The sequence below is a fragment of the Mytilus edulis genome, chromosome 1 (genome assembly GCF_963676685.1).
Source record: "Mytilus edulis chromosome 1, xbMytEdul2.2, whole genome shotgun sequence".
NCBI lineage: Eukaryota > Metazoa > Mollusca > Bivalvia > Mytilida > Mytilidae > Mytilus > Mytilus edulis.
This window is the reverse complement of record NC_092344.1, coordinates 62,395,532-62,410,657: the sequence shown is the minus strand read 5'-3', so window position 1 is coordinate 62,410,657 and position 15,126 is coordinate 62,395,532. Positions and strand designations below refer to the sequence as shown.

The window sequence follows — 15,126 nt, the reverse complement described above, 5'->3', positions numbered from 1 at the left end:
TGAGTATGATAATAGGTAAGTTGTTGGTTCCTTTGATATTCAGCTGCCTGTTTACCGAAATGTTTTTATCTTTAAAATGTCGTGCATTTATTAGATTTAAAAATACGGACAACAACTCCTTAATTGAGTCATCCAATAGACAACTTTCGAGTTCGATGCATTTCCGTCAAAAACTCTGGTTTTAGTGAACGTCATTTGTGCGTTTAGGGGCGTCGTCACTTCCGTTTTAATGTTGAGCGAGTGGTTGGAAAACTATAATTCTATATTGTACGAATTATTCAGCAAATTAAATTCTCAAAATTGACAATCAGCACTTTTGTCGTTAGGGAATTGTCATTAAGTACCTACAAAACAACCATTATTTCTAGTTTATCCTGTACAATGACGATCACTAAGACGCTTGATGAACGTAAATAGTGCAGGGATACAGGCGATCCCCTCTATCTGGTAAATGACGTCATAAAGGCGCGCATAATATACGAGTTTTTGCCGGTGACGGATGAACTCGAAAGTTGTCTATTGTTTTGAGTTTGTTACCCCGATTTTGTTTTTTGTCCATGGATTTGTGAGTTTGAATAGTTATCAAAAGTACCAGGATTATAATTTTATACGCCAGACGCGCGTTTCGTCTACATAAGACTCATCAGAACATTGAACAGCGGTATACTACTGTTGCCTTTATTCGGTCATATTGGCATTTTTGAAGATCTTGTATTGTTATTAATATTTTGCTATCTATCATAATTTTCTAGGTAATATCTAAGCTCGAAAATAAGTCAAAAGGGCAATTACTACAATAAGGATTCATCTAATAATTTTAGTGCAACTGAAAAGTAGAGCTTAAAATTCTAAGCATGTCTGGTCCTAATCGGGTTTTCTCTATATATTTTGGTTTTTCAGATACAAGATACTTAATGCAGTTTGCTCTTATTTTATTTGTTAAGTCACTGTTGCCATGTTGGTTGATTAACAAGTACAATCAGAATACATAACCTTTATATAAGTGACCCTAATGATCTTTAAGTTCAAATTCGGTTGAAGTTCGTATAGTGGGTTAAAATGATAGACGATTTTTGAAAAGAAAATTTACTACGACTACGAGGGAAGTAAATTAGGCAGCTACAAAGGGCTAAGTAGAGATAAGAAATAGAAATTGAAATAAACGCACCAAATAATTTTTGGATTACAATTCATAGAACTTACAATAGAACGAAGTAAACCTTCCATGAAGTGATAATTAGACTTACTAGAGGGTCTAAGAATCATCCAATTCTCAATTGCGACTCAATGATATATTGACCTTCTACTTTGTGATTAAAACAGAGGCGAAAGACACCAAAGAGACATTCAAACCCATAAGTCGAAAAAAAACTGACAACGCCATGACTAAAAATAAAAAAAGATAAACAAACAAACAATAGTACACAAAAACATCATAGAAAACTAAAGACTGAACAAAACGAACTCCACCAAAAACTGCGGGTGATCACAGATGCTCCGGAAGGGTGAGCAGAGCCTGCTCCACACGTGGCACCCATCGTGTTGCTCATGTTAGTACAAACCTGGTAATAAGTCTAAAGCGGTAGGTCACATTCGGGAAAAGAGGACGGGATTGTAGTTACGACATAAGAACATTTCCGCTATCATCTGTGAAACGGATATTCCGTAACGGTCAACAAACTCATGATGGCGTCCGTAAAATTTACAAGGGATGATTTCAACTTCACCAAATTAAATTTAAAGTTAATGCAAAACTAGGACATACAATAACTAGCTCGTCAAGAAAGTAAAACAACATTATTATTATTATTATCAAAACATTTAATTTATTGGTGTTGCATTGCGAAAAGAGTATTTTAACGGTTCAAGCAACCGGAAGTGTAAAAGAGAGGCGAAAGATTCCGAACATACTGACATTACCATGACAAAAAACGATCAAAAAACAAAAAACATTACACAAAACACAACGTAGAAATTAAGACTGAGCAACACGAACCCCATCATAAACCAGGGATCCTATTCACATTGTTAAAGATAATATAGAAGAAAAGAAAGATATTTAACATTCCACATGAACACTTTTTCAGCTGCAGGGACTCCATGGGAAATTGTTTGCACACGGTCCCTTTCAGACTTTATTTGATATAGAGGAAAATGATGGAAATCGCAATGTTTAAAATTGTAAATACATACTATAGCTAGTTATCTCGAAACATAAAGTAGAACAAAAAAATAATAAGGTAAGACAAGTATATCATGCTATCTCGAAAGAACGGGTACAGAAATGCAAATTAGCTATGCATACACCAACCATCAGATATTTCCAAACTTACGCTACGAAATGTTCCTTAGGAAAGACATTTGTTCTCAATTTTTTACAATTCCATGCCCATACACCAGTTATGCTGGTCGGTCAAAAGATTTAACGATGTTGATTTTTAATTAGTTTTATTAACATTTAAAACATTACTCTCTGAAATTGTAATCTTTTTTTCACAGCAGTGCTCGTAAGCATATCAAACCTAGGGATAAACTATTTAAGCAAACATAACATATAGATTGTTAGATTTAATGTATCAATGATATTGTTTTATCAGATTTGCTTAATTTCTTCATTTTTATTTGTGTAATAATGTTTTTGAAAACCTTAGTCAAATAGAGTAGATATTAATTATAGATAATAGTGTCTAAATATGGGGAGATTTTCCTTAATTGTTATTTTTTAGTTTCCTGTTTCTGCTACCTATTTTTCTTGTCATAAAGATGTGTCAGTACGCTTCAACTCCTCCACAAAAGTGAGACGAAAGATACCAAAGGGACATTCAAACTTATAAGTTGAAAATAGACTGACATCGTCAAAATAGAAAACTTTAAGACTGGTGAGCAACGCGAAACCTACAAAAATCGAGGGTGATCTCAAAGGTCATGTAATTATAAACCCGGTGATATCTTTAATTAGGAAGAATATCACATTCGGGATAAAGGATATTCAATGACGGTCAGCAAACTCGTGATGGCATCCGTTAAATTTTCAAATTAATACCTTTGATTATTGCATTTGAGATCTGGCCAGAAATAAACTAGTTCAAATCATAGGGATACTTCGTTGATGAACAGCAAAAAGTATTGTTAATTTTGACAGAAAGGAGAATTCGGACAGAAGAGCCGAATTTTGACTAGTTACAATGTTAAATGAGAATGCTAATGGTCTAAAGTTAAGAAGGGAATTATCAATAAAATTACGCTTTTAAACAACGTATTAGGCTTTGTTAAATATATAATGTTTTTTTTTATATCATATACATTGTATAGACAGAAAAATATCAAATAACTTCATTAAAAATCCAATATCTCGTCCCTGTTCCTGTTCGCTTTTTGTTTGAAAGGAAATTAAATATTTTGTGAAAAATAAAACAGTAATAAAATAAAATGGCCACAGGTTCATTCAAAGGACAACAGGGCTAGTTCAGTGACCAAGATTACTTTAAAATTAATTGTATCGTGAAAAAAATATTCGACGAGACATACCACTTGAACTGAGTTTTTTTAATTTTACAAAAATAAATAGTCAAAATATTGTTTACTTATTTTATATAGAAACTGAAAACTGAGGTATAATAAAACACAATATTGACTGCTGTACACCAATTTAGAATTGTTTTGGGCATATTTGCTTCAAATGCGATCAATATTCTGGATTGAAAATGGCATACTAGTTTTATGACCAATATAATGGATAAATATTCAAAAAGAAAAACAAATGGAGTTGATGATATCTCTGCAGCAAGTAGTAGTTCAAAAAGTATTTGAGTATTTTAATAGTTCCATACAGTTCGCTTTATGGCGTACAATTCCATTATGACTTACATATATAGAAAACGTAATAGGGGTCATCCATAATTGTCAACCATTTTCCAAAGTGTACAAAACATACACTTGGGGGAGGGGGTTAGAAAAAACAAATTTTAACTGTACACTTTTTTAAAATTTTATTTCCGACAAATACGACATATATGTTTCAGTTTATTTTCAATAAAAATTTCTTTATTAAACTTTACTACAATACACAGGATGTTCTTTATATTAAGAATGATTGAATCTTTTCTTGAAATCTGAAAATGGTTGATGTACACTTTTCGAGGGAGGGTGGGGGTTCTGAAAACGTGTATGTATTTTACACTTTTGAAAATGGTTGACAATTATGGATCTCCCCTTAGGCTTTGTTAAATATATAATGTTTTTTTTTTATATCATATATAGACAGAAAAATATCAAATAACTTCATTAAAAATCCAATATCTCGTCCCTGTTCCTGTTCGCTTTTTGTTTGAAAGGAAGTTAGATATTTTGTAAAGAATAAAACAGTAATAAAATAAAATGGTCACAAGTTCATTCAAAGGACAACAGGGCTAGTTCAGTGACCAAGATTACTTTAAAATTAATCGATACGTGAAAAATGCGATCAATATTCTGGATTGAAAATGGCATACTAGTTTTATGAACAATATAATGGATAAATATTCAAAAATAAAAACAAATGGAGTTGATGATATCTCTGCAGCAAGTAGTAGTTAAATAAGTATTTGAGTATTTTAATAGTTCCATACAGTTCGCTTTATGGCGTACAATTCCATTATGACTTACATATATAGAAAATAAATGTATAATAATACATATCCTGTTTTTCCAAAAGACAAGTAACATTACACCTATCCTAAAAACCTTCGCACGTATATAAACGAAAAGAACCTGATGGATAAATTTTTTTTTGTAATTTTGCATCCATTAACCGCCAGTTCTGATAACTTTTGATAAACAGCACGGTGGTTAAATTTGTATCGTTTAATTTCCTATACATCCATTCGGGACATTTTTGTCATTCGGGACATTATTGTCACAATACTCAAAAAATGGTCAAAGTCCAACAACTGATCTAAAAATGGTCAGATCGATATGACCGGTACAATATTGTCAACTACCTATGATTACAAACAATCCTATCAAGTATGAGTAAGAGCTTTCTGTTAAATGGTCTGGAAGGAGTTGGGTTCACAAGGTGTTGGTAAATGGTGAGTTCAATAACTCCCGTAAGTATTGTCAAATCAAACTGACGATACAGCCTGACCCAGAAAATTAGACGGCAAACTTTTCTACTTAGTGTAAAAGCTTTATGTCAAACACTTCAACTTGCATCTGTACGAAGCTTTATTCACTAGCTTTCAAAACTTCATTCTCTGTGCAACTTATGTTTGAAAATTTTTATTTCATATCCGCGTTCAATCGAAAACAAACTTACAGCTCTCATTTCGGGTATTGGAAGTCGAATACTTTTCAGAGTGATTCGCATTGAAAAATTTGATTTGGAGAAAAGATCCTTTCATGAACTTTTTTCCCCCCAAAGATCTCGATGCCATCAACTCAGCTCCCGGATATCAATATTGTAGACTTTCAAGAATAAACCTGACTGCAGCTGTGCTATTTCTCTGCGATATGTGTTATTCAAAGGTTCAAAATATCGTAAGCAAAAACATCAGATGGAAACACAACTTTAACATGTTTAATATACTGATAGATTCAGTCGAGGATTAAGACAGGCAATGGGTTAAACCCAAAGAAGACGTAGATCCTCTTTCCGAAAGGGTTCACGCAGAGGTCATTGATAGAAATTATAATGAACAAACTGAATGGGTACATGCTACATCGATCTCTTTAGATCCATAACTTGAAGTTTCTAAGCACCTTTTCTACCTCCATCAAAAATATGTTCTCGTCCCCGCAAAGAAAGTATCAAAGAACATCGTTTTAATGTGTAAACAACATTTCACCAATTGCTTGATACAGGAATTATGTATTGACTATTCACTTCGAAAGTTCTCCCAAGATAATTACCAAAGAGAAAAATCCTGAATAATCATAGGTTTGTTCTAGATTCCTTTGGAATTTTAACCAAATATGAAGAACTCAGCTGGATCTTCTTTCACGTTATTTGATATATGAATAAGTGTCCTTTATAACAACGTTATATTACTGGGTCTTCCACGAAATCTTTCAAAGTTAATTATAGAGTACAGTATAGCGGGCTTTTTTTAGCGGGTGTAATTATTCGCGATTAAGCGGCAACCAATTATACAAAAAATCATTTTCTCTTCTAACAGTGAAACAAAATATCTGTTTAAACCAAGCCATATTACCTAATACATCACTCTTTTGGGGTATATTTCCCCATGCCCATTCTGTTTTAGGAATTAATAATTTCACCTTTAAAATTCGATATCATTTGTTTAGATTCAAATGTTCTTCGTACTTCATTTCCGTGAACACCAGTTTTTTCAGCTGAACTTTTGGTCCTCAATTCAATGATCTTCAAACTTTTGTAGACGAAGCGCGCATCTGGCGAAACAAGATTTCAGCTTGGTATTAGTTTTATTCAAAATTATTTAACAACCTGAGGCTCTTTTCACAAAAAATCTTGCAACTAAAATTGATCGTAAGTTATACTGAAATATTCATGACTTACGAGTTTTTTTTTTTCTCGTAAGATTTTTGTGAAATGAGTCGCTGAACATACATGAAATATTTGCCACTGGACGTTTATCAACCAATTGCAACAATCAATCATCCAAACTGATAACATCAATTAATGGGCTTCATTGTTAAAAATAATTTAAAATTTTATATCTAAGCCAAACACTCATCAGTGACGCTCGAATAAAAAAATGTTCAAAAAGCCAAACAAAGTACGAAGTTGAAGAGCATTGAGGACCAAAAATTCCGAAAAGTTTTGCAAAATACAGCTAAGGTACTCTATTCCTGAGCTAGAAAAGCCTTAGTATTCAAAAATTTAAATTTTTGTTAACAGTTAATTTATTATTATGAACATATCAATAATAACTCAAGTCCAATCGGCAATCCTCGGGTGACTCCGCTTCTCTCCTTAGATGAGGTACGGAATCGGCCGAGTTGTGACGATTGAACTCAAGTCAACACAGAAAAGAATGGCAACGTAGATACCAATATCTCGCTGAAGACCATACGATAACCCATAGTTGCCTACATCGACGTCATCTGGTCCCTGGTGGATAATTGTCTAATTATATAATTAGCTATCCTACCGGATATTTTTATTTTTAATAGATACGATATGACCCAGCTGCTTATGTTCATTTAATTTACAGGGGTTAAGTAAAACTAGTAAAATGGCTTCAGATAATTGTAGATGCAATTAAAATATAAAAGTAAAACCAACAATACAAATGATGTATTCTTACTTATCCCGATAAATCTTATACCTGCGAAAAAATCTCCAGACATGACGTTTTTCCCTAATTCAAAAACTATTAGAACATGTAGAACTCATACATTTTAGAAAGAACTATTAAGGTAGTTCAGGGGTATATAAAAACATGACCAAATTTTCTTATACTTTGCTGAAATGAAGATTTTACTATGCTTTTAAAAAAACATGATAAAAAGTATGGGTCACCGCGCTATTTTTCAAGGTATGAGTCGTTCAAAATTGCCAAAATTTGCTTAGATTGTTCATGAAAAAACACATTTTTGTGTATAAAAAGAAATCTAGGAAACAGAATTTTAAAATAAAATGTGAGAAGATAGGTTTTATAATATATTTAAATGGTTTTAAATAATTTGTGGTAACTAAATTCCTGGACTAAAAATTCATCAGTGATACATTGATTACTTTTATTGAAATTTAAAACGTCACTTCATACATGGGCATGGCGAACAAGTTGAGATATATCAACAATGCAAGATGGACCCAAAGGAACATCAAATTTCAAAAAAAAAGAAAAATTAACAACATGGAAACTGAAATATCTAAATATTAATGTATAACAGATTTGAAATATATTAGTTGCTGTACAAATACAGATGACAAGAAAATTAACAATAACACTCAGTTCTATCCTCGAAGCTTATCAAATGACCAACTTGATAGTATAACAATAAAAATACAAAAATAAAAGTACAAATTGTCTCCCTTTTATATTTATTTAAGGAATGACTAATATTTTTTCCTATCTATGCAGAAATAACATAAAAAATGTGGTGCAAACTGAATAACCCGCGTAGCGAGATATTTAAAAGTATGGACCACATTTTAAGGTTATTTCGAATAGACAGAAATAATATTACAGTCATTCTTTATAATTTATTTCTAAATTCCATTTTAAGGAGACAAAATTATGTCTATGAGCTGATAGAAAAAAAACTTTTAGCCAATCAGAAGACGTTTTACATCCAAAACTAAATAATATAGTTATATAAAATTTAAGGAAATTTTTCAATAAGTAATCTATTGCACTGTATTAAATAGATAAAGAAAATAGATGTCATGCATGTGATAATTGTTTAACTGTATGTGATATACATGTACAGTCACTGACTGTTCATAGCATTATTCCACGAATACAGCTTTAAAATTAATATTTAAATGTTTCTATGAGGGAAACACAACATAAACTCATTTTTCATCTAAAGAATTTACAAAACAGATTGTTCTTAATCATATTTGTTGATTAAATAGTAGAAAGGCTAATTTTGATGATGTGTGTTCAAAGATCCAAGACTCACCCATGAGAGATTCACACTGCCGTACTATTCGGCAATGTATTGCCATTTTTCTAACTAAACTTAAGTGTGGAATGTCAAATAGGCTATTGTCCACCTTATTCTACTTGGGTCGTGATGCTACACGGCGTGCTATTTCATCTGCCAGAAAATATCTAGTTGAAACCTTTGTTCCAGAAAATCTTGGGTTTGAGCATATTTCACGGAAAAATGTAATCAATAACCACACTCGCCCATTAGCAAAGGCCCTTTTTGGTGATATTACAAATCCTGCTATCCTTGTTGTAGATGGAACATATATATATATACAAAGAAGTGGCAATTTCCAATTCCAAAGAAGATCGTTTAGCATGCAAAACCTTTGAATAGACTTATTAAGAAGGGATATAGTTACGATACTGTTGTCAGGTCATTAAAGATTGCATATTTTGGCGTTAATATTGATTCACTTATAGGGTCTTTGCATCGGAACTAAACACATTTATTCAAAAACCAGTTGTTGGCATGACACGGGTTATGTTCTTCTCATATATGTTATGATGGTATGATACTAAACCCTTAACGGGAAGGATTGCGCCTGATGTTCATATGATGACATCATAATATTTCAGTCAGTTTAATTGAAGTCTGGAGCTAGCATGTCAGTTAACTGCTAGTAGTCTGTTGTTATTTATGTATTATTGTCATTTTGTTTATTTTCTTTGGTTACATCTTCTGACATCAGACTCGGACTTCTCTTGAACTGAATTTTAATGTGCGTATTGTTATGCGTTTACTTTTCTACATTGGCTAGAGGTATAGGGGGAGGGTTGAGATCTCACAAACATGTTTAACCCCGCCGCATTTTTGCGCCTGTCCCAAGTCAGGAGCCTCTGGCCTTTGTTAGTCTTGTATTATTTTAATTTTAGTTTCTTGTGTACAATTTGGATATTAGTATGGCGTTCATTATCACTGAACTAGTAAATATTTGTTTAGGGGCCAGTTGAAGGACGCCTCTGGGTGCGGGAATTTCTCGCTACATTGAAGACCTGTTGGTGACCTTCTGCTGTTGTTTTTTTCTATGGTCGGGTTGTTGTCTCATTGGCACATTCCCCATTTCCATTCTCAATTTTACAAACACAGGCCATTGGTAAAGCCTATGGTTTTTGTAACTACATCTGGCTATATAGTGAGTGTGATGGGACCATATATGGGTGACGGGAAAAACAATGATGCAAACATTATAACTCATATCATTAAAAGAAATATAGAGCAAATAAGAGATTGGCTTCAGGAAGATGACATTTTAATTGTAGACCGTGGTTGTCGAGACTCTCTCGATCTATTAAATGAGTTAGGTATTAAGTCTGAAATGCCATCTTTTCTTGGAAGGGGAGAAAAGCAACATTCTGTAGAAGAAAGTAATACAACACGCCTCGTAACCAAACTTCGTTGCATTGTGGAATCAATTAATGGTAGTATAAAGTTTTTTCGATATTTGGACAAAGTCTTACCTACGAATCAAGTTCCAAACATTCGTGACTATGTACACATTGCTTGTTCTTTAATTAATCGTTATTTGAAACCAATGAATATTGGTGATCCTGAAGCAGATGAGTTGTTGGGTGCAAAAATGCTTTTTTTGTCAAAACAAATTAATGAGTTGAAAAATAAAGTTGAAAATGATGGTTTGGACAATCGCAGTTATAAATGGTCCAAGATAGATTCATCAGATTTTGATATTGAATTTCCACGTCTGAACGAAGAAGAACGAAGAAACCTCACTTTGGGAACATATCAAATGAAGATGGCAAAATCATACACAGAAGAACACTTTGACTCCGAAGGAAAATATGAGGTTTTGGTCTCTGCTGAAGATCAGTGTCTACTCTCTGCTAAAATTCAAAGCAGACATATAAGTGCAAAATGTTACCAATTATGGATTTCATTTCATGCGTGAGTTGTACTTGGTTGGTACTGTAAATGTAAAATTGGTAGTCGTGTAGTTGGTATGTGCTGTCACATTCCTTCAGTAATATGGTACTTGGGTCTCGGCAGGTATACTGACAAACAATTCAGAATTAACAACTGGGGTCAGTATTTATTAGATGCCAGGAATATTCCCGAACCAAAGGAAATTGATGCAAGTGATGATGAAGCTACAGTTACTGAAGAATGACTATGAATATTATGATTGCTAGCTGAACATGTACTAATATATATATGTTTGACTTTTGAATCATACAATCGTAAACATGTATCATGGTTGTCAGCTTAAATTCACAGTTTAAAATAAGGCACATTTTAATAACTTATCTGATTGGAGTTAACTTGACTTAGAAATAACAAAATGTATTTGAACAATAGCAGATTGACTCAACTACATGTATATGCGATATACTTGTCCTTTTATTTTGTATTAGTAAAGTCACAATAAGATTTGTGAATTCTTTTTTTTTTCAACTTCCCCCTACGCAAGGGACATTAATATGTAAACAGTATTTTTTTAACCGACTGTATAAATGTAAAATATTTGTCATGATACAAAATCTATGTTTGTTTATTTTGAACTAAACATAATGGTACACAGTTCATAAAAATCTCTCTGCCTTTCACGTGAAGAAGCAGTGAAATTGATTCCATCAGTTTAACAGCATATATTTCCAACTCCTGTAGAAATATAGTTCATATGTATTTAAGCTCAGCTAAGTTTGTTATAAATGTTTATGAGCTGAAATAAATAGATTGATAAGTTTTGTGATTTTTTTTAAATAGAGAGATGTGGTATGGTTGTCAATGAGATAGTTATCCACCAGAGTTCAACAAATGACGAAGACATTTTATGCAACTATAGGTCATCGTATTTTATTGCAATGTTTTAGTCATACTCTTGCATTACCCGTTATATATCTTCCTTTAGTCAAACATATATGACTTTTAAATGTGTCCACATCAATGAAGCCCTTGTGTTATCAAAACACAACACCGAAATAATAGGACAAAATGAATGACTATAATGTACATGATGCAGACATATTAAACTTGTTTTAAGAATATTTGAATAAAATTTTGTTGTCATGGTGATATTTCTGATAAACAAATTACCTTTATTGCCTTCTTTAATTTGAATACATATTTATGCATCAATATCAAATATGTATACAAAAAATGACAATTCAGTCAAAATGGCCGTATGAAGAAATTGTTATAATTGCAATAAAATACATTTTCGGTTACCATAGCAACCATATCAGAATAAATATTTTCATGTTAATAGATGGAATATTATTTTACAATAAATGCACAGCATACATACCTACTTTACTGATCACATGAATTATGATTTTGATGATTTCAAGGTATTTTAACGTTTTTTAGACCTATAGTTAAAATCGTATCTACCTCCGTTACCATGCAATCACATTTTAAACTGGGGTATATATCATGTTACCATGATACACATATGTAAATATCAACATGATTCTAAAATGGGCCAAAAATTACCCTTAATGCCCTTACTCCTTTGCTTAGATTGTTCATGATAAACACATGTTTGTGCATAAAAAGAAATCTATGAGACAGAATTTTACAATAAAATGTGAGAAGATAGGTTTTATAATATATTTTAAGAAATTAAAAAGAAAAAATGGTGTCACCGAACTTGTTTTCTTGCAACAAGTAAAAAATTAAAATTTCCCTACATGTCCTTTATAAATTTTGTACTAAAAGAGTTATCTCCCCTTAAATGGCTTATTTGAAAAATTAATTCTAAAAGCACAACTATTTGGAATTTGTTAAAACATTTTCTATAATGCAATGGATAACTAAGTTTTCTTTATATAAATAAACAGTGTAACCAATAAATTGCAAATCTGTCTCCAGATTTGCAGACTTGGACAAAGAACTAGACCGATTATTTACTGTGATTGTACAATTCGAGATGGGTCAAAGTAAATGATTTGTTAAATTTTATGAAAATTAAACGAGCCAAATTAATTTTAGTCAAGGTGTTTGGTACCACCTTAATAATATATTTATATGAGTAAGAATAATATAAGGAGATGTGGGATATAAGTTAGTTAGATAGCAACCTAACAAAAACTGCACTTTACTGATGACTCTGAAGTTTTTAATAAATCAAATACTAGTGCAGTGATCTCTCTTCATCAATTCATTTAATCAAAAACAATAATAGAAACACCATTTCATATCGACAGATGTATGCTGATAAAAAAGTTCATTATCAATCAAATTATAACATCTCTGTTATTTTACACCCTTGCTGTTAGATAAAGCTCAACATTTTTCTTAGTATAAAATTTAAGATAAAAGTTCATTCTAAGGTTATAAGTGGGCATGAAATTTGTTCAGAAGAATCACAGAACTTTGCTAAAGTAGTTTTACTTACATCTGGTAGTTTTCTCTGAAGGTTTCAATAAATTAAATACCAAGGCGCCGATCTCTCTGATCAATTTATTTAATAATAAACAATGAAAGAGACACCATTTGATATCGATGCACACATGTATGATGATATAATATTTTAAAAATTTCAAAAGGTCAGAAATTGTTTCTTATGAAAAATATTTTGCAGTCCTTCTATATGTAAATATCAACTGCACTGCTAAGAATTTCCTCCCACTCTTCTTGAACTTTTCTACTGTCCTGTAAATCAGTACTACCGGCTTCATGATAACATTTTTATGGTGTACTTTGGTAAATTCAGTACGGCTGAGTTTGATATTTGACTACATTGTGTCATGAATATCCAACGGAACCACATTTCTTCCAAAATATCGCACATCCAGGCTTTTTCCTAGTATGTCTAGTATGTCCATACCGTTACTTTGGAGGCATCAATGATGGCAAAAGATTCCACAGATTTCATTGTTATGACTTTGACGACACACAGAGGAGTCATTTTGTTGCCATTGGCATTTAAAGAAAAGAATGGTGATATTTTCCCTCGTGTTGCCCGTTAAGCCTATGATGTTTTTTGCCCCCTTCCTGGCTAGTACATTAGTTGGGCTATGTTCAAAGATGTTCTCCGTCTAATTTTAATTCCAGATGACGTCTGGTGTTAAACTTCTTGCACAAGTCTCTGAAATTGTTTGATACAACAACCCTGTTCATCATCCTTGACCTTGTAGTACTAAGTTTCTCTGGTTTCCTAAGGATTATTTCTGGATGCTGACCTTCAAATCCTAGCTATCTGTTATTTCCTGGTATCTTAGATTGAAAGATTTTGTTTAACCCTAATGATGCGCAAAGTTGTGAAACTTTGATTAGCACCTGGTTTTTTTTACAAACCAAGTCTTTTTTCGGCAGCTAGTAGCATTTTTAATCTCATAAGGAATGACTGGTTTCATTATTGGCTTTATTTTACCATTTACATGGTCCATTATGGTAGTTTTTGGTGCAGTATATGTTTAACCAGCTTTGCGGTAGCTCATTCCCTATTTAACTGCAGTTAATACAATTTAGCAGAGATTCTGATAAATATCTGTGGAAACGATTTTTTCTAGATGTTCTTGGCCTTTTGTCATACAAATGAAGAAAATGTCCGCCCTCATTAAATAATTTAAAGATTGATCGACACTTACTTTTAACATATATATATATATATATTATTCTGAAGAACCTATGTTGATACAATGGTATACAGAAATACATAGACATATATAATAATATTATATAACATGGTGAGGTTACAGCAAATAGAAAAGAAAAGAATGCATAGGTTTGGAGGATTCCATTTTTTACTTAAACTACCACCATGGAAGCCATCTAATAGTGAAGGTATTGAATATAAAATGCATGTTCAATGTATAAAGATAAATAATGTTTAAGGGACCATTTAGAAACACGAGTCTCGGCGATTTTATTTTCGTATAGTATATATACACTGGCTATCATCATCACCGGATATAGCTACCCTTAGCATGGTTGCGAAGTCTCTCGTAACTTTACGTCCATATGAAAATGAAAGTTAAAATGCTGGAATCGATGGGTCACTGCCAAATCCGAGTTACAAACTAAAACCGAGGAAAACCCATCAACTATAAAAGGAAAACTCAGAAACAGTACAACTGAAGTGAACAAAACAGACGCCAACATACTTAGAAACTAACTATTTGATAACAATTGACATATTCCTGACTAAGTAAGGGATATTTTAAGAGAATAGACAAAGGCAATTAAGGTAGATTCATGGTATACCGCCATCTTTGATTGCACAATCGCAGTACAAAATAGGTCTAATTATTTGCCTAAATCTGCAAATTTGGAGACAGATTTGCAATTCAATGGTTATACTGTTTTTTTTTTTATTTGAAGACAAATTGTTAATAAATCGTACTATTCAAAATATTTTAACAAATATCAATTTTTTTGGTATAAAAATTATTTTTTTCAAATGAGCCATTTAAGGGGAAATAACTCTTTTAGTACAAAATTTATACTGGGCTAATAGGGAATTTTTTTATTTTTACTTGTAGCAAGAAAACAAGTTCGGTGACACCATGTTTTCTTTTTATTTTCTTAAAACATATTATGAAA

At 32.1% G+C, this 15,126-nt stretch overlaps 1 pseudogene; it reads left to right on the top strand.

Moving 5' to 3' along the window:
• The first annotated feature begins 8,587 nt into the window (after positions 1–8,587).
• On the top strand, positions 8,588–10,747 carry LOC139519769 (uncharacterized; annotated as a pseudogene).
• The last annotated feature ends 4,379 nt before the right edge of the window (positions 10,748–15,126 follow it).